Raw genomic sequence first — 18893 nt, 5'->3', positions numbered from 1 at the left:
AACAGTAGCCACAAAATATTGTCTTTCATGCACTCTGAAAGCCAAGAACATTTTTGTCTCAATCCACTAGTGTTTGGAGAGTAGCCAAAGCTATCTGGAAATGCAAATAACCATCTTTTATGTTCAGAGGGACCTCAATTTGTACAAACCATTTAGGAACATCTTAGAATATAAATCATGCAGAATAGAAGTCTTTTGTCCCATAACTAGCCCATCCATAGCTTCAGGGGGCAAAAATTACATTACATTTGAACCCGTAGACTACATATGGCTTAAATTAGTTTCATTTTCATTTTGTGAGTTTTATGACTATTTTAAAAAATAATTTTCCTGTTTTCTGAGCAAATTACACAAGACATCTGCCCTATATTTAATCTAGGAACCTCATAAAGGCAAGAGGCAGACATTTTATGAGATATATTATAAAAATTAGATAATTATCTTGTTTATTTTAGCAGTTTCTACTTAGTGTTTTAACAGTAGTCTCCCATTAAAGACTTAAACATTCAGTGTTGCAGTAGGCCAATGTAATGCTCAGATATAACACTAAAACTCATAATACGGTACTAATACCAAAGCAGCTTAATCCTATGAGCTGCTTAGCCGTGCATCCAACTAGTATGAGTTGGGGCAGGCATCACAAACCTCAAGCAGACCTGAGAGTGGCAAAGCGGTATGTTTAAATCCAGGCCTACCCTAATCACAGAAAAAGCAACTGTAGTCACAGAAAAAGCATGGAGTGTGGTGTGGGTGGTGATTGCTAAAGCAAAAGGGGTATGCAGGGAGAGTAGGAGGGAGCTGAATTTTCTCTATCTGGAGACGAGAGACCCATAGCTGCCAAGTTTTCACTTTTCTCGCGAGGAAGCCTATTCAGCATAAGGGAAAATCCCTGTAAAAAAGGGATAACTTGGCAGCTATGGAGAGACCACAGCTTCCTAAAGCCAGTCCCCCTTAAGTGCTTTCCCCGGAGCTCAGCTGAGAAGGAAAGTACAGTACAGTGGAACCTCGGTTTATGAACACCTCGGTTTACGAATTTTCGGTTTACGAATGCCGCGGACCCATCTGGGACGGATTAATTCACTTTCCATTACTTTCAATGGGAAAGTTCGCTTCAGTTTATGAACGCTTCAGTTTATGAACAGACTTCCAGAACCAATTACACCCATGCTTCGGGTTAAGTACGCTTCAGGTTGAGTACGCCGTGGACCCGTCTGGAACGGATTAATCCACTTTCCATTACTTTCAATGGGAAAGTTCACTTCAGTTTATGAACAGACTTCCGGAACCAATTGTGTTCATAAACTGAGGTACCACTGTACCATACACAAAAGACTGCAGGAAGATAAGACTGCAGGAAGATAAGGGGATGGGGCAGTTTATCAAGCCCCCCCCCATGTTGCATTTTCTGTAAAAATCATACCTCCTTCCCATGTTTCACAGGGTTGCTCTTCCACTAAAACAGGCATCCTCAAACTGCAGCCCTCCAGATGTTTTGGCCTACAACTCCCATGATCCCTAGCTAACAGGACCAGTGGTCGGGGATGATGGGAATTGTAGTCCAAAACATCTGGAGGGCCGAAGTTTGGGGGTGCCTGCGCTAAAACCAAGGAAAGCTAAGAAGAGAGGGAAACCACTCTTTCATACTTGAGAGTGGAGACCATAAAAAATGTGTGAGTGTGCTACAAGGCAAATTATCTGAAGCACTGAAACACTCTCGCTCCACGATTGACTTACTCCATCGTAGTTAAAGCACAGCCCTGCTTTATATTATGCATTGTGAGTGCTGACATAAGAAGCTGGTGATATGAGTAGTTAAATGAGAATTCCACTATTTGTCTAGCTTTAGGTATATGAAAAGAATATTGTGAAAATCCGAGAAGTGTGAAAATCTGAGGGCAGCAGCTTATACATTTGCGAGTTTCATTGTGAACCAGCTCATTTTTCAGGCAAGCCATAAAGAGGCTCAAAAACAAGCATTTCACTGTTGGGTGTTTTTATTTTTTCAAATGAGGTTATTTCCATGTGACTGCTATTCATCTGACATCATTACTGACATACCTTCCATTAGTGTGGTATCTGATTAAGGCTTCCAGCCACATTGGAGCCAGACATAAGTAGTCCAAGTAAGGTGGCTAAGAAAAATTAACATGTCAGTATTATTCAGAGGTGAGAGCGTCTGTCTTGATTTTGGTTTGGTCAAATAGGATTGAAACTATAGGTACTCGGAATAGAAACTTTTGAATATCTTTGAAGCTTTGGAAGTAGCTGATATTGTTGCATAGTACCAAACTGGTGCTGAGGATGAAACTAAAAGAAATAAAAGAGCAGTAAATTAGGATTGTAATTCTTTCTTCCTTCTTCCTTTGCACTGTGTCAGTATGTTCCTCTCATAGCCATCTCATGTCAGGAGGTGACGTGCGATGAAGAGGAGTGTTTGGGTAGATAGAACAGCATTTATATTTGGTACCACGTTTAAATGATGCATGTTTGTTTTGGATAAGTGAGTTGTTAGTCTTTCTATTTGGCCAATCACAGGGTTGGGTGGGGATGAGCACGCTAGCACCTCTACCTGTCACTGTCCTCCTCACACTCCATGTTGGGAAGCAGAAGGGAGTCTGCCCTACTTACATAGGCTCCCTGCACAAGACAGAGCCATGCAATATTGGGGTTTTAAATTCTGTGGGAAGCCAACACAAGTAGAAAAGAGTTCCTGGTTTGCTTTTGCTTTTTGAACACAAAAAAGATTGAGAACCCAATCACTCACCATAATTGCTCAGCTTAAGGCAGAGATAGCTAACCTGGTGCCCTCTAGAAGTCGTCCACCAGCCCCATCCATCAAGGCAAATTACAAGGAATAATGGGAACTGGATTTCAACTATGTCTAGAGGGCATCATGCTGCTATCTCTGGTTTAAGGAGATGATATGGAACCTGTGGCTCTCCAGCTGTCATTGAACACCATTATCTTGACCAGGCATCCCCAAACTGTGGCCCTCCAGGTATATTGGCCTACAACTCCCATGATCCCTAGCCAACAGGACCAGTGGTCAGGGATGATGGGAATTGTAGCCCAAAACATCTGGAGGGATGAAGTTTGGGGATGCCTGATCTTGACCATTGGCTGACCAGAGCTGATGGGAGTTAGAGACCAACAATAGCTGGAGTGCCATAGGTTCCCTATCCCTGGTTCAAGGGAAGAGTTAAGGTGCTCACAAATTCACCCAACAACTTAAACTTTTATTTAGTGTGTGTAGGTTTCTGGATGAGTGTGTAAGCACCTTAACCTCTCTCATAAACCAAAGGGGCTTTTGTGCCTAGAATAAGCTGTTAGAATGTAAATGATGTTTGAGGCTCCTTCTGTGAATGTGGAGAAACTACAGCTATTGAGTTCTTCTAAATAAGATTCAGTAACACGTTGCTGAGATGAAATTGTTCTTCAGAAGTTCAGCGGGCTGGGATTGAGTAGTTCAGCTGATAAGGCCCTGGCTCTTCACTTATAGGACAAACAGTTCAAGCCTCTTCCAATTTCATAAGTTAATTTAGTTATGCCAGCTATGCTCCCTTACAATGATAATACAATAGACATGCCACACATAGCTGTCCTTGTATGGCTACACTGAACTATAATAATAAAAAAGAACTGAGTGCCTTGACTTGGCTTTATGATGGCATGTGGGAACCTAGTGTAAATGATGCAAATAATATGATAAAAATGAGTAACGATTTCAGCCCAAACCTTGGCTGTCATTTGTCTGCATCAGAGAGATGTTACAAATACCTCTTGAGTCCAGCGCTGCAGTGATGGTGTGCATATTCCAACATGTTCTTCACCTTTCAGTGTCGTTTTGAAGTGCCTCCAATCACGATAACAGAAAAAGACACTGATCCTTGAAGAGAAAAATACACACATAAAAGTGTGTATGTGTGTGTGAATGTAATAAAATGTTGTAACATTGCCAAAACACTTTACTACAGGGTGTTGCAAGCAACTGTGTCAACTTCAGTAGTACAGCACTGAAGTGCCAGTATGTGAATTCAGTACTAGAAACCCGGATGCACATCCCTCCTTAATTATTTCTATCATATAGACAGCAGGTTCCTTTTAAAATGCTTCCAGGTACACGGGGGGAGCCATCATTTTACCAGTGAATTCCCCAGGAAGTGACTGTACGTTATGATGTACAATCACTTCCTGGAAGCATTTTTAAAGGATTTCTTAAAAAAAAAACCTATGCAGTCATGAACCTGCTTAAGAAGTTAATGGAAGAAAGAGGCACACCTCGGAACACTTCGTAAGTACAGTATGCAGTGCTTTCCCCCCCTTTAAAAATGTTTAGGGGTACTCTCATTTTCCTACTCATCTTGAAATACTGCCCCTCAATGAGGCCAAACTTGGATTCACAAAATGTTTAGGGGTATGTGTACCCCTGCGTCCCCCCAGAAAAAAAGCACTGACAGTATGGACTCATAAGCACTTCAGTCTCTTGATTATGTGGTTTAATCTGCAAATCAACATTCTGATCCAACTATGAGTCTGAGGAGGACAAAATGGGAAATGTGGAGTGAACTGGAATCCTTCCCAACTCTATTCTTGACCCTCGTGTATCCTGGCTAGTTTGTGCAAACTGTGGAAGGTTAACTGGATGGATCCAGGGTGCAAAGAACACTTTGTTGCTTGTTGGTGTGGTACAGTCACTACTGGGAGTAAAACCCCACCCTGGATCCAGGGTTTTATGCCAACTACTGCCCAGTCATCAATATACATTTTTGGAGCAGGGTGATTGAGGAGCAGGTGCTGGTTCAGATTCAGTCTCTCTTGGATGAAAGTGATTCTCTTGATTCATCCAAGTATCAGTTGAAGACTAAAAGAGAATATGTCTTGGTCACCCTGGTGGATTATGTTTTCAGGAGATGGACAGGGGAACATGATCTAGTTTATTTTCCCTGCTCTCTCAGTGGCTTTTTATATTGGTGAATACAGTATCCCCTGGCAGTGGCATAGTGTGGGGGGCCGGGGGGGGTCCATGGCCCCAGGAACATTTTGTGAGGGGGTGCGACCAGGCATCCCACACTGGCTCCCTTATTAGAGTTTGGCTACAAAAAACTCCCTGCTTCTGACTGTCACTTTCCATAAATTGGAAGGTGATGAAAACAGCAATGCAGGGTGGGAACAGAAATCCTTGTTGGCCCCCCTCTCATGTATTTATGTTTCTCTTACTGTAATGCTGGAAGAGGACCTAAAAGATAAACAAACAAATTGGCTGAGACAGCTGAACCACTTACTCATGTGTAGTCTTACTGACTTTGGTTTGGGTCTGGCATAAAGGCTTTGAAGATATGATCTGTGTGCTGTGAATGGGAGAGTGCCAATGAAATCTTCCTTTGCTGTGGGGAAAATATAATACATCAAATGACCTTCTTGTGTAATCTAGGTTTGTATCTTGCTGAAATGATTCATATATTTGGGTAATAATCCTTCATTGTTTGCATCACTCTTGTGGTGATCAAACTTCCCAGGAATGAAGAACCATGACACTTAAGAGTTTATTAAGTTTTCACATTTGTCATGGAGCAAATATTCTGGTGCGAAGCCAAGTCTGCAATTTCCATGGAAGCATATTAAGAAGAGTTCAAATCCCTGGTGTAAACACACTTTGTATGAACTGCTTTGGATGTCTTCAAAGAATATATCAGAGAGTGCATGCTGGTCGTGTGTGTGTGTGTGTGTGTGTTATTACTATTATCCATCGCTTAATAGGACAATGTCACTTCTGGGCATAAGAATCTGGGTCCAACATAAATAAGAGATTGTCTCCTTTCCCACTTACTGTGCTACCATCTAGGTAGCAAGTTTGGGCTGCCATCATGTACACAGCAGCTCCCTAGACACAACATTAAATAAATATATGATTTACAATGTCATCTGCTTTTATTTTATTTTTTTAAAAAATTAATAGCAGGTATAGAGTGTGGATTTTCATCAAGACTGCAGCATGTGGGCATGGGATGTTTTAACCCATTCCTAAAATCCCCCTCCCCAATGCTTTCAACCAGCAGAAAGCATCTGCTGATATTGGAAGCACTTTTCTTTCCATTCACATGTACTCTTAGGCTTCATTGCTGCCTCCTTCATTTTTGTCCACACCAGTCCAGGCTCATTTAAAAGCGCCTGCTCATGTGGTTCCATATCACCAATGTAGAAGCTACCGCAGAGGTTGTAGCAGCCATTCGTTTATTTTAAACACTTGTTGTTTAGTCGTTTAGTCGTGTCCGACTCTTCGTGACCCCATGGACCAGAGCACGCCAGGCACTCCTGTCTTCCACTGCCTCCTGCAGTTTGGTCAAACTCACGTTGGTAGCTTCAAGAACACTGTCCAACCATCTCATCCTCTGTCGTCCCCTTCTCCTAGTGCCCTCAATCTTTCCCAACATCAGGGTCTTTTCCAGGGAGTCTTCTCTTCTCATGAGGTGGCCAAAGTATTGGAGCCTCAGCTTCACGATCTGTCCTTCCAGTGAGCACTCAGGGCTGATTTCCTTAAGAATGGATGGGTTTGATCCTTCTTGCAGTCCATGGGACTCTCAAGAGTCTCCTCCAGCACCATAATTCAAAAGCATCAATTCTTCGGCGATCATCCTTCTTTATGGTCCAGCTCTCACTTCTATACATCACTTCTATACATCACTACTGGGAAAACCATAGCTTTAACTATACGGACCTTTGTCAGCAAGGTGATGTCTCTGGTTTTTAAGATGCTGTCTAGGTTTGTCATTGCTTTTCTCCCAAGAAGCAGGCATCTTTTAATTTCGTGACTGCTGTCACCATCTGCAGTGATCAAGGAGCCCAAGAAAGTAAAATCTCTCACTGCCTCCATTTCTTTCCCTTCTGTTTGCCAGGAGGTGATGGGACCAGTGGCCATGATCTTAGTATTTTTGATGTTGAGCTTCAGACCATATTTTGCACTCTCCTCTTTCACCCTCATTAAGAGGTTCTTTAATTCTCTTAATCTGAATACCTCAAGGCAGGGAACAAAACCTCCAATAAAATAACCATGTCAGACCAATAAAATCACAGAAAGGCATTAAAAATATACAGAAATGCAGCATGTCAGATATATCTTAACTAAGCATCAACAACAATTTCCAAAAGCTTGAGTGAAATGCCATGTTTTTGACTGGCGTCTAAATGCCAGTTGTAAGGTAAAGGGACCCCTGACCATTAGGTCCAGTTGTGACCGACTCTGGGGTTGCGCGCTCATCTCGCATTATTGGCCGAGGGAGCCGACGTATAGCTTCCAGGTCATGTGGCCAGCATGACAAAGCTGCTTAAGGCAAACCAGAGCAGCACATGGAAACGCCGTTTACCTTCCCGCTGTAGTGGTTCCTAATTATCTACTTGCATTTGGTCGTGCTTTCGAACTGCTAGGTTGGCAGGAGCTGGGACCAAGCAACGGGAGCTCACCCTGTCACAGGGATTCGAACCACCAACCTTCTGATCAGCAAGCCCTAGGCTCAGTGGTTTAACCACAGTGCCACCTGGGTCCCAGTTGTAAATGCCAGTTGTAAAAAGGTACAAATGCCAGTTGTAAAAAGGCTGCCAAAGAAATAAGATATTTTTATATTTTCATATTTTTTATATAAGATATTTTCATATTTGCTGGCTCTTGAAGCAAAGCTGACAATTAGATTTCAGTGCCTACAATGGTGTTCCAACTGGTGGTCAGGATTGCTGTGTTAAGTAAATTGCTGGTTAGATACTCTACAATGCTTGGCTAATGTTTCTTCAGTGGGAGCTAATTGTTGGGTGTTAATCATGTGAAGGGGTCTCCAGGTGAACACAAGGGATGGGGCCATGCTGTTGGCCTTGCCCCTGAGGTCATGCATCTCCCTGGCTCCACCTCACAGAGCAGAGAAATCTGCAAGAGGGAAGCACAGAGAAGCTTTCAAAGGATTATAGGACTTTAGATTCACAAAGGTCTCTGCATATAGGCTTCCCTCTTGCAACATGTTGACTTTGAAGGGTGGGATCAAAAGCTGTGAAATTGCACGAAGTTAGTGATGCAGGGAGTTAGTACACTGAGAGGTAGTGAGAGGTCTGAAGCACTAAAGGGGATGTAGAACATCTTTGAGTATCTGAGGTGGGATGGCTGGTCTGCTGCCTGGTAGAGGAACACATTATTTGCCAACATTTATGCTGTATATGGAAATAAAGCAGTGATTAAAACATGGGACAGTGATGAAGGGGAGGGAGTATGTTTTGATTTTCTTAAGACTCAGTTGTTAAATTGGGCTCCGCTCTTCAGCTTCCATTTATTTCGCCACATCCATGCAATATCTTTAAAGCACTATTATACCACTTTAAACTGTCATAGCATCCCTCAAGGAATCCTGGGAAATATGGCTTGTTAAGGGAGCTGAGAGTTGTTAGGAAACCCCTATTCCACTCACAGAACTGCAATGTTTACCCCATCAGGAAACGCCAATAAAAGATAGTGGGAAGGGCCTGCCAAAATGTGCCCCCACTTGACCAAAAGTTCATTGCTTTTTCCACTTATTTCAATATGAGGTCACATAGTCTTGAGTTAATGAAAATAAATGTTAATGAAAATAACATTCTACACAAAACTCCTGCTATCTTCTTTGGAGGCTGTAGATAACCAACATAACATAATGCTAGATTGCTAGTTGGTGAGGTTTTTTCTGTTTTTTTTTAAGGCTCTTTCTTTGTATATCTGTGCCGAAACTGCAAATACCTGGCAGGAGTAAAAAGGCAACTGGTATTTTAACAAAGTTTATTTGAGCTGAATCTTTAATGGGTACTGTCAATGCCAAGAGTCTGTCATAGGAGGAAGACTTGAATCATCTTGGTCTAAACACCAGCATATCAAACACATTTTATCACTGTTTGACAAAGACTAACCTCCACGTCTGGTGAAAAGGAAGATGAAACTCATCTGTCTGCTCTTCCTGGCCCCAAATTTGCTTTTATTCAACCTTATTAAACTTCTATCTTACTTTGTCTTCTTGAAGGCATTTTGGCTGCCTTTGACAATTTGATGTATTTCCCCCCCAATATTGCATTTCTTCAGGAAATTCATTTTAACATTCATGATGCTGAAGATTCTAATAAATCATTTTTAATTGCCATCAGGAAATTTGTGTACTGAGCCTGTGTAACAGTGTACAGTACTTCCTCTTAATCCCAGCATTTATTTTCTTAAAAGTAATCCCTAGCTTTCCTACCACAGATACATTGTCAAATACATCGTTGTAACTGTTGTTATTAGAGAACCTGGAAGGCAGTTCACACAATGTATGCTTTTGTTACAGAAGCAGCCCTGGCTTTCCTCAAGCGTGTGTTTGCATTGAATAAACATAATGTGTGAACCAAGCAATTTTGGATATGAGTGTAGCAACAGCCTTTAATTTCCAGCTACAGCATCTTGCAGTAGCTACAACTTGTATAAGGATGGTTCCAGGTTTTGGGGTGTCTTCAGCAAGCTGCTCTCAGTGGTCCTGCTCTCTGTGAAACCTCCTCTTCTGCAAGGCATCACTGCTAGGGATGGGGAAGAAATGTGATTCAGTTGATATTTAAAGGCAAATCTGCCTAATTTGCACTTTCCAAAACAATATGGGAAACAAAACATATCCACCAAATCCAAATTCACAAGTTTTGGAAAGCACTTATCCAGCCAAGTAATGTGTACATAAATGCATAAACTAGAGGAAAATGTGCATAAAAATGCATCTGTTAATGAAAGTAACATACGTACAAAAATTCAAATATACACATATTTTGCAATATTTGTATATTAGAAAAATCACATTCAAAGCTGTATAATGGCACATTTTGGACATTTGTGTAAACTAGGAGGAATAATCACTAAAATTCTGATGGATTTTAATAAAGTCTTTAAAAAATGCGAACTGATATGGAAATGTGCCAAACTGATGTTAGGATCTAAAAAAATGAGAAACTGAGAGAGATTGAAATCTACAGATTGGTCAACTCCTAATCACGACACACTCACTTTCCTTTTCACTCTGAGCCCATTCCATACAACCAGCCAGGAGACTGATGCTGTCATAGGACAGAACGAACACAGGTGAAATGGATAAAGGTGCTTACTATGATGGGGAGCAGTAAAGCAGAAGGGAAGTTAGCATGGTGCAGGCCCATTGATGGGAACAAGGGTGATGACTTTTTCATTTTTTCCCCTCACAAATTATTTCCTGTAGCACAAATGGATGAACCTTTGCCTATTAATGACTAAAATGAGGTATATTCCATTGAAATATTTAAAAAGGTCACGCACAAACCATTAATTTTTTTGTATGCCATTTTACCATTTCATAAAATTGTATTAGCAATTCTATATATATTTCGTATCAAATTTGGACAGAACGCCACATTCCACAATGGGGAGTGTTCTTAGCAACATAGGGTATACAAATGTCACACCTGCGCAAGGTAAAAGCCCATTTTTGGGACCTCAAAACTCAGCCAGCAGACCCTGCCGGACATGCTAGGAAAAGAACCTACAGGAGAGGTAGCAAAACATCGTTCTCTAGCGGCGTCTATACTGTTACTGCAGCTATAAAAAGCTTCCTTGTGTGTTTGATGACCCTATATAATGTTGTATATATGTGACTCTAAAGCTTGGGTTCAATTTTATATCTGCTTACAGTGACTTCAAAAATGGTCAAAAAACTGATAAATAATTTTTTAAAAATCATTTTGTGCATGAGGTTTTTTTTTATCAAATCTCTTTGAAAGTAAGATTTTATCTAATCTTTAATGAAAGCTCATCAAATGATGATACAGGGAAATGAGGTTGTAAAAAAGTCATCACCCTAGTGGGAACACCAGCTTGGCTCTTCCAGTGCACCCATATCATGCCATCCTTCCTGCCAGCCCCCAGAAAGTGGCATTGTCCCTACTTCCAGGAAAGTTGCAATACGGTTCTGTCCCACTGAGTGAGTCACTTCTACCGTAAGGATGTCTTTTCTAACCCCTTCCCAAACGGGTGCCAAAACCTGGATCAGGTCAATATCCTGTATTGGTAAGGAGATCCAGAGTCATGTGTTCCCAGTCCCTGTGTAAATGCAGCACAGATGGGCCTTGTATGTCCCATATTGGTTCTTAGGTTACCTGGTAGAGTGGAAATCACTGCAGCTCTGGACCTTCCTGCAGGACCAGATAATGTGAGAACCCCCAGAACATGCAGGAGTAGCCAAGAGCATGGATTATCTCAGGGTGATTTCCCTAGAGACTGGCTACCTTTGTTGTGAGGAAAAGCTGCAGTGTGGAGTCCACCTCCACAGCCAAGACCTCACATGTTGCTGGAGGAGTAAAAACAAGGTTGAAGCAGTTCAGTTGCTGTAACTGTCAGTGAAATGCGGGTGTGAGGCTCTGTGGAAGTATTTGCTTCGAGGCAGCTCAGTTGCTTCATTGCTAGGGTTCAGAAAGGATTTTGAATGATGGTCCTTCTCAGAACACAAAACTGATAAGAACATCTTGGGCAAATTTTCTGGGAATGCATGTGACTCATAAATGATTGCAAAACATTTTGCTGCTGCAATGCATGAACATTTTTGTGTGTGCCCTGCGTGAGTTACTGCTGCAATGGTAGTGGATTTAACTTCTTCTTGAGGTTCTATAATGTAACATCTACATTTCTGTTGGGAGACAGTAGTCATTGTGCAAGGAAAGAAAAGAACATGAAAGGTGGGGTGTATGTGCAGCGAAGGACCAATATGGGGCATGACCTGGGAAGGGAGAATGGTCTGGGGGCCGGGAAAAGAGGAAAGAGGGATCACATTCAATCCCTGGCTTGAAACTCCCCACCCCTGGTCTAAAGAAAGTTATTGTCTCAAAATGTGTACACACCAATGAATCGTGGCGTTGTAGTTTATCCATCATGGAGCTAGAATTCCCAGCACCCTGAACAAACTGCAGTTCCTAGGAAGTGTATGTTCCCTCAGTCTTAACATACCACATAATTATTACTGCTTGCCTACTCTTTATCTTAAAGTCCAGCAAGAGTTACAACAATTAAAACAGTTTAAATCAGCATGCAATCACAGAAATAAGATGGGTTCTAAAAATACATAGCTCAAGAGTAAAGAGGTGCACAGATAGTAGCGAAAACAACTTTGTGCACAGTAGTTAATGTTAAACCTATGGTTCTGCTTGCATTTGTCATCTTTAGCTACTGGAAAGTTTATCCTGTTCCCAGATAAAAGGGAATAGCTGCCCTTAAAATCATTTTAAATAGTCCTATGACTAAGGAACATGAAGAAGAACAGAAGCTCTTGAGAGTGACAGGAAAGACTGCTTCTGCAGTGGGCATGTGTGTTGCATAAGCTTCATTGTTTCAAGGTAATCTTTCTCATCTTTGCTTAGTTTGCCTTCCAGTAAATTCTTCATAGCAAACACCTGCGTTTTGCAAAGGGTTTCGTGCTCAGGGTGACTGAACTTGGCACTGAAAAAGCACCGAAAAAACTTCAATTCTGTGCCAAGAATTCTGTGCCAGGTTCTCTGTCCTGAAATGTGGCTGGAACACCAGTTACAAGGACAGTATCCTGACATCACTGGTTTTCAGCATGCCCTCATGGTCCTTAAAAGCTTCTCAGGAAATCGAGAAGGCCCTTCAGGACAATGGAGGATGCCATTGGCTGGTGGGGTAATCACTAAAATAAATGGGCTTAAGATAACTTAACATCATGGAAAGAAAGTTTCTCATCCCTTATGTCACCCAGCAGCATCCCAACCCAATCCACATTGTTCAAGAGCATCCATCCCTCTGGAGATGCTTTTATGGAGGTCACAGGTGGCTTCAGGGAATAGCAAACTTTTCTTCTGTGAAAGAACTTATCTTAGGATCCAAGCTAGTGTAGACAAAGGAAGCACGTGTTTATATAGTTATTGAATCACCATCATTTAATCTGTTTCTGGTCACCATGGAATCACACAAGAAGACTTTGCACAAGATGGTAGCAAGGTCACTGCCTCCAAATGAAGGGAGGTCCATGAAAGACTCGCCAGCCCAAATCCAGAAGTATTTGCAATGTTTTGAAGTGTCTTCATATGTACTAGATACTTTTGCATGTTCTTTTCCCAAAAAATATTTTAAAAATCTGCAAGTTTTTTTAAAAAATGCTTTCTTCCAAGCTATACAAGTGAACACGAAGTTCTGTTCATACCAAGCATACAGTCCATCTATTTATCTCCTGCAAAATGTAGGTGATTTATCAGATAATGCAAATGATGTCTTCTGAATTCCTAAGTTTGCATCATTTGACCCTGAAATTGTAAGCATTTTGTGGGTTTAGATAGGACAGGATTACAGTATTTCATGTGAAATCATTCTCTGGCTCAGCGGCATGGAGACGATGAATAAAGGCATATTTTGGGTGGGATGGGGAGAGACAGACTCTTCCAGACAGGAAGCTGTTAGTATATCTTTTGGTCCAGATAAGAGTTTCAACTATTTCTCAACATTGAAAATAACACTTGGCTATGACCTGTGGCCCTAATACACTATACAGTACGTACTCACAGCAGCCAAGACTGTGTATTGGGGCATCTCTGTGTTTTAGATGATGTGAGTGGATGTCTTTTGCCCATTAAAAAACAAAAACAATTTTAGTGTTTATATGTAATATGATGAAGGCTCCATGCCTGCAAGAGATCTGTGACCAGATCTCCCATGATCTAAAATCTGATAACAATATTATCTGTTTAATAGCAAATCAGAATGGCGCAATGATGCTGAAGGAAGGGGATTTCATCCTTTCTCCATGCTGGTTTCCCAATGAAAATCTCGCCACCACATAACAGAGGGCTGCTTAAATAGCCACCATAGTCCCAACAATTTCTGTTTTCAAAGGTTATTTCCATCACTTCTAGTTTGGCACAAGACTGACCACTCCAATCAATGACAAAATGCAGTCTGAAAGCACCCCTAAGGGGTGCACCCATTAAGGGGCAACTGCCTGTGATCCTGGTTAACAAATGCATCTTCCTCTGCCCGTACAAACTCTACATATGATCTGTACAGCAGCATCGGTCCCTGCTAGCCACAGTGAGGAACCAGCATGCAGTACAGTTACATATTGTGTGTCCTTCACTTGCACAATTTCGACATTACATGGTTGAAAGCCGCCCAGTTGAAATCCCACAAATTAATTAACTGCAAGATGGGGAGCTTAAAAGTTTCTTTTGCCCTAGGTTTTTCCAGGGCAGAAATTGCTTTTAAGTTGTCAGACTTGCATCCTGGGCTCTGGGATGCCCTTCCGCAGGCTCTGGGATGCTCTCACAGGAACTTGGACTGCCCAGTGAGATCTCACAAGAACATCCCAGGGCCTGGTAAGCAAGTCTGAGAGCTCAAGTGCACTTTCTGTATTTGCGTTTCCGTGAATATGTGCCATCCCAGAATGTAGCTCCTGTGCAAGACATGATCGTACTGTGCATATCTTGATTTCTTGGGGTTGGAAGTGTTACATGAGAAGAGCATTCATAGTCTCCAAAATGAGGGCCACTTAGATATACCCAGATATATGTAGCTGACATTTTAACAAAATGAATGTTTCTAGTTAGTTGGACTCATGCACAAACCACCCTGCACAATTCAAAAATATTCCATGTGACAGATGTGAAGTATTTAGGAATCAGATATACCCCTGTGCATTTTAAGTTGTCCACATAACTGCTCGGTTTTGGTATACGAGGCCCACTAAATGGGTGAAAGAAATAGCTCTAAGATTTCCATCTGCTTGTATTTGAGAACTGACTGGAGAAGAGGAAGAGAGCAGGTAACTACTTTCCCCCCAATATAGCATAGCTAAGATACAAGCATCTGGCTTTAACAAGGATCTGCTCATTTACTAAAGATCCCAGATGGCTACACTGAAGCATAGCATGGTGAAATTTGGATTTTCTCAGAGCAACCACACTAATAATTGGCTCAGCTGAAAAGTTTCTTGGTTACTTTCAGGGTTGCAAAAACTGATTTTTTTTTTATCAGTTTCGTTCATGAAACCTTTCTCATAATTAATTTATTCCCCTGCCCCTGAAACATAAAAATAATAACCATGAAGAGCTTGCTCCCCATGCAAACCTTGTATAAGTTTACATTCAGAGGCAGACTTTGGTCCAGCACAGATCATCCAGAAGGGAACATGGCCTGAGTCAAGTTACAACTAAAGACCAAAACTGGCCCAAGAATTAATTGCATGGACAAAATCCTGCTTTGTATGGAGCTAATGTATGTGGGTGGGATAGTATGTTCAACATGAAAGATTTCACACTTAGAGCCCTCTGCACCTCTACACTCCCCCTCTCAGTAAGCAGCAGTGACCCATAGTAAACTGGGGAGCAACCCATGCCACCTCGTGAATTGCTACTGCATTGTAAAAGGAGAGGGTGGGTTTGTTGAGCTGGAATGGATGGTGACTATTGGGCAAGCTATAAGGGACGAGAAAGATGGGGTGAGCTGTAAAGGGAGGGTTGGCAGCTTTGGTGAGCAATGTCAGCAGGGGCACGTCTCCTAGTTAATAAGAATATTGTAGCATTTAAGTAAGTCCGAACTGTGTTTAACTTTAAGTAAGTTTCCTAATTGTGTATAGGATTGCAGCCATGTTATGTTAGATATTTCTTTTGAAAAAGCCAAAATTTCAATAGTTTTAAAAATAGTGTGTGTGTGTGTGTGTGTGTGTGTGTGTGTGTGTGTGTGTAAACATACATGCTTTGTTTTAGGAAATAGAAGTAGAACTTCATTACAATAATTACTCCTGATTCTTGAGTTTATCAAAATAACTGCAGTGGTTGCAACATCTCAAGTTCCACTGAGACTAAAATATTGTCAAAAGGCCTAGTCAAACAAATAAAACACACGCACACAGACACCAGTTGTATGATTTCAAACCATTTTAAGGCAATGCACAGAGTTGAAGGAACACATGAGCTTAAGCAATCCCTTTCTCAAGTGTTCTGGCATAATTACCTTTAAGAGGAGATAATTTCAGTTCATAGGGTTTGCTGTTTTAAGCCTTTCAGGGAAATGTGAATTTTCCACTGACAGCAGTTTGAATGTGTGACACTGGAGCCAGGGTGAATTAGATGGAAGAAATACACAGTCTAAACAAACAGAGGCTCCCATTATCAGAACACAAGCCCAACCACCAAATAGCACAAACCATGGTTGTAGATCTGCACAATGCAAGAACCAGATTTTTAAAAAGAGTGTTTTGTCTCACAAGATTAAACACATAAGGCACATTCTACCTTGCTATAATGTGTGTGTGTGTGTGTGTGTGTGTGTGTGTGTGTGTGTGTGTGTGTTAGATATAATTTCAGAATTCCAAGAATCTTTCATAGCAGATATTAATGGGTATACTGGCATTTATAAAGAACAAATATCCGTTGCATTTTCTAATTCTAGTGTGGCTGCTGTGAATTTTCACAGGTCCCAAAGTGATCGTGAGACAGCCCCCTATTCGGTTAATATAGCTTGCTTGGGTTTGTGTTAATATGTGAATTTGTGCCATAGCTGGATTAAATTACATCTATTTTTACTCACAGCACAGGGAAATGGTCCTGCACCTTTCTCTTGCTTGCCAATTATTTATATCTAGAGCACTCACTCATCACTGATATTTTGAACCCACTACAACCTGGACTTAGTCAAGTTAACTCTTATTCATAGCTAGCAGCAGTCTTAGGCTTACTCAACACGGAAATTTTCATCTCAGACCGAAGAGATTGGCCAAGAAAGTGAGTGTTCCTTCCTCAATGATTTATTTGACTTATTTATTATCTTACATTTATACCCCACCTTTCTTCTGCCATGGAACCCTGTGTGGTGCAGAAGTAGCTTCCAGGCATTGAGTAAACTCAGAGCTGCTTAGCCTCAGCAGGATGGGGGCCTCATGTGCCTTCACACCATATATACCCTGTTTCTCATATTTTAAGACATACCCATAAAATAAGCCATACAGGATTTTTAAGCATTCAAGGAATATAAGCCATACCCCGAAAATAAGACATAGTGATAGGCACAGTAGCAATGCCGGCTGCGGCAGGAGGAGGAGGAAAAAAATAAGACATCCCTTGAAAATAAGCCATAGTGTGTTTTTTTGAGGAAAAAATAAATATAAGACGTGTCTTATAATATGAGAAACACGGTACCCTTGCAGTTGTCATGAAGTGACCCTTTTCCTTACCATTTTAGTCTGATTCAGGAATGACTTAATGTCATTTGAATGTACCTCAATATAATGAGTATACTTCTAATGTTACATATATTATCAAGACAATGAGTCATAGCTTATTAACCATACACTTAACATTCATACCCTGACACACAGACACCCATTGCCTCAGTAAACCTTAGCATAAACTTTTAGAAACCGGGATTCATTAAACTCTTTGGGGGGGGCATTTCCATGTTGTTATCTCACTAAGAGGAACAGCTGATGTTGCCAGGTTGATATCATGGGTGTAGAGTTAGTATCTTCTCCATAATGTAGTCAAATCTTTGGAAGGCAAAATAATGGTCATTTTAACACAGTTCACAGAAGACTAAATAGTCTTTGTTCTAAAACCCAAGCACAGCCCTTCCTATGAAGATGAATGATTCTCATGTATGCTGTTGAAGTCATATTAAAATGCATGGAACTACACCAGTGTAATAACTGGGCTCAAGGTACTGATCATTACAAGAATTTCAGGATATAAATGTACAAACTATTCAAGTATCCATCCTAGAAAGCATTAATATTAGTCTGTGAGACAAGAAAGACTTAAAATCCATTTTCTGCTCTGATGGCCATATTTTACTTTCCATGTCTGAGGCATAATAACAATCCCTCTTTCATCTTCATGGAATAATACAAGAAGTACTGGAGAAGCAAATGTTAGGTTTGGAATATTTAAAACAAATGTGGACAAATGACTTCAAAAGTCACCTTCTCCTTCTCATGTGGTTTTGCTTTCAGTCTGTTTCACATGAAAATTAGTAGGCATATACAGCGAATTTCTTTCTTTCTTTTTAACAACTTTCCTTCCTTCTAGTGTACCTTTATGGTAATGTATGTTGTGTTTAAATTGCCCTACACAGAAGACTCCAGTTAACTGTATGTCAGGTCTAGTTTATTATTTCCATTGTATTACAAGTTCTTTTTTGTTTTCTGTTTACTCATTGGTGGATTCTGTTAATGAAAGGTTTGGTACATTAGACAGTGATCACAGTGCAGCAGTTTCAGTATCTAAATATGGTACAGGATGACAATGTTGAGGGGGCCTCAGTATGCTAGGCTCTAAGTGCATAGATCCCACTGAAACATAAAGTCCACTGGCTGGAATAAAGTGGGTTCAGGATCAGTCTGGAAGTCGTAAATCCTGAATAATAAAGATGCTAGCAACTGGCACCAACACAAATAAGGTATCCCCCTGAAGCAAAAGACAAACAATGGATTCATAGAATCAGAATCATAGAGTTGGAAGGGACACTGACGATACTCTAGTCGACCCCCTGCAGTGCAGAAATATGCAGCTGTTTCATACGGGGATCAAACCTGCATTATAAGCACCATGTTCTAACCAACTGAGCTATTTAATTAATTCCCACTCAGAGTACGGTAAGTGCATTGAAATTAATAAACCTAATACAGTATAGCCTTGTCCTTCAATGAGTCTGTTTTGAAGAGGACAAGAAATGAATATCACCCAGTGATTTTCCAGGGGCTGATAGTCAGGGACGGGAAAGGGCTATCATCCCTGATAAATAATTGGGTCATATGCAAAATAAATGGTAATTATTGCCTTATGAAATGGCAACATGAATTGACAGGCATGCACTAAATTTTCACATCACATCTATGCAAACTAACTGT

Source organism: Zootoca vivipara, chromosome Z1, assembly GCF_965207765.1.
Source record: "Zootoca vivipara chromosome Z1, rZooViv2.hap1.1, whole genome shotgun sequence".
Lineage (NCBI taxonomy): Eukaryota > Metazoa > Chordata > Lepidosauria > Squamata > Lacertidae > Zootoca > Zootoca vivipara.
Note: the sequence above shows the minus strand (reverse complement) of the source record.